The sequence below is a fragment of the Vespa velutina genome, chromosome 22, assembly GCF_912470025.1.
Source record: "Vespa velutina chromosome 22, iVesVel2.1, whole genome shotgun sequence".
Lineage (NCBI taxonomy): Eukaryota > Metazoa > Arthropoda > Insecta > Hymenoptera > Vespidae > Vespa > Vespa velutina.
Genome location: NC_062209.1, coordinates 1,854,554 through 1,857,053, shown reverse-complemented (window position 1 = coordinate 1,857,053; position 2,500 = coordinate 1,854,554). Strand labels below are relative to the sequence as shown.

The window sequence follows — 2,500 nt, the reverse complement described above, 5'->3', positions numbered from 1 at the left end:
TTTAGAGTACAAAGAATAACTCAATCTATTTAACTTACTTACTTTACTTACTTACTTTACTTACTATTTATATATCGTTTGTCATTACGGATTTTCGATCGAATGCCATCGAAATGAATGAGGGCAAGGGTGAAGGTGCAAACGGGGGTCGAGAGAGGTCGATTAAAGCGTTCCAATCCAACGAGCAAAAATTGTTTTTTGGTAAATAGAAAAACGTCTCGTATCTCGACAAAATAAATATCATTTATATAATTAATCGATCGATCAATGTTGTCGATGTTACGACAGGAAAGAGTGAGAGAATAAAAGAGAGAGAGAGAGAGAGAGAGAGAGAGAGAGAGACAGAGAAAGAACATTTAAGTAAAGGAGAACACAAGAACAACAACAAAAACAAGTTTGTTTACGTTCTTTTTTTATTTATTTATTTTTTTTTTTTTTTATGAAATTATAAACGTAAGTTATAAACGTAAATTATAAACTCGTGATAACACTGATAATTCTCTTTCTTTCTCTCTCTTTATTTCCCTTTTTATCATCTTCGATCGTTAATTAAGTAATGAATTATGACAGATTTTATAATTCTTAATTGATATTATTTATACGAACAATATCTTTCAATATCTTTTCATCAAATATTTGAAACTAACGAGTCGATATTAAATCTAATAAAATATCATTTACATAAAATTCATATAATTCGAATAACGACCAATACAAATTATTATAATGTCGTTGTTTCATCGAAAATATATATATATATATATATATATATATATATATCAATTATAATAAATATATATATATATATATATATATATATATCAATTCGTAATTATTTAAAACAAAATTTCTAACGAACAGATACGTTTCATCCTTACGGGACATTAATCATGATAATCATTTATATTAATCGTTTAATTTTGATAATAAATATCGAGAATAATAATAATTCTTCGTACGTGCAAATTACGAATTAATTAATTAATTAATTTCTTTATTAATAAAAATATTGATTCGAATTAGTGATACTTTAAAATTTTGATTGAGTATTATTAACAAAAAAAAAAGAAAAAGAAAAAAAAAAGAAAAGGAAAAAAAAGAAGAAGAAGAAGAAGAAGAAGAGGAAGAAAAAGAAAAACCGTCTTGCTCCATTTCCAATTAATTCTTCATATCATCGGATACTTCCTCGTTGTCGTGGAATAATAACACGACACACGCTATAGTTAAATTGACATGCTTTCAAGTATGGTAACGTAATACCTATCTACTTACTTACCTACTTGTTCGAGCTAGATCAACGGGAAATCTATCCGTCCTGTCTATTTCGTTTCGCGCTTCAACATCGTCCGTATCTCTCCTCGTATCACTATTCACGGTGAGTGTAAAATGATCATCGCAGTCGAATTGACTGTTCCAATGATAGAGGACTAACGTAGATAGACGGAGATAGACGGACAGACACAGACAGAGTGAAAGAGAGAGAAAGAGACAGAGAGACAGAGAGAGAGAGAGAGAGAGAGAGAGAGAGAGAAGGAGGGAGAGGGACAAACAGAGAGAGGATGAGAGAAGATGAAAGAGAGAGAGAGAGAGATAGACAATGTAAGAATGAAAGAGAATGAATTGAAAAGAGAGGGACGATTTGCTATCGCATTAAATTATCTTGACATCCGAGTATCTACACCCTGCAAACCGCTATTGATCCAACAGTGTAGGCGTGTAGTCCTCTCTGGTGGTACAGGGTGCACTACTCTGTTAGGTGTGAAAGGGGTGAACGGGGAGTAAGAGAGAGAGAGAGAGAGAGAGAGAGAGAGAGAGAGAGAGGAAGACAGAAAGATAAATCTTCATTTACTCTCATGGTATACACGACGCATATATAAGCTTATCCAACTTGAACGACTTGTTCTTCTTACGGGTCACGGCCGTTCGAGGATTCGAACGACAGTAGGGCGGGGGTGGGGCGGCAAAGGGAGGGAAAAAGCAGGGAAAGGGAAAAAAGAAAAAAAGGGCACGTGCCTGGCAATGGCTCTCCCTTTATTCTCTTTTTCTTTTTCTTTCTTTTTCTTTTTCTTTTTCTTTTTTTTCTTTTTTCTTTTTTCTTTCACTCTCGATCTTTTCCTTCGTTTTCTTTCCCTCTTTTTTCTTCTTTTCCTTTTTTCGGTTTTCTCTTGTTTTCGTTTCACGCTCGATCGAATTCCGTAATCATCGACGATCACTACTAAAGATCATAACCTTTCTCAATCCTCTTTTCTCCCCCCCCCCTTCTCCCGCCATTTCTTTCCTTTCGATCCTAACCCTACCCTACTCTTCCCACGACCTTTTTTTTATTCCCTCATCCTCAACATCCAATCTCTCTTCTCCCCTCTTCCCTTTTTACACCCTTGCCTCAGCCCTTCTCCTATGGAGAATTCTGTGGATTTTCAAATTGTGCCTTTAAATTGGGAATGTCGTTTATTCACGACACGGAAAAGAACAATTCTTTTGTCGATCGGTTTTTCGATAG

General features: G+C 34.4%; 2 protein-coding genes across 2 annotated transcripts in view; one reads left to right on the top strand and one right to left on the bottom strand.

Annotated features, from left to right (window-relative positions):
• Positions 1-1,759, bottom strand: part of LOC124956552 (sodium-coupled monocarboxylate transporter 2-like) — a 13,874-nt gene extending 12,115 nt beyond the window's left edge. Inside the window, exon 1 of the mRNA XM_047512513.1 lies at positions 1,277-1,759. The gene's annotated coding sequence lies outside the window, so the exon portion shown is untranslated. The remainder of the gene's footprint in view (positions 1-1,276) is intronic.
• LOC124956555 (CCR4-NOT transcription complex subunit 9) overlaps positions 1-2,500 on the top strand; it is a 21,443-nt gene that overhangs the window by 15,231 nt on the left and 3,712 nt on the right. The gene's annotated exons all lie outside the window — the stretch shown is intronic.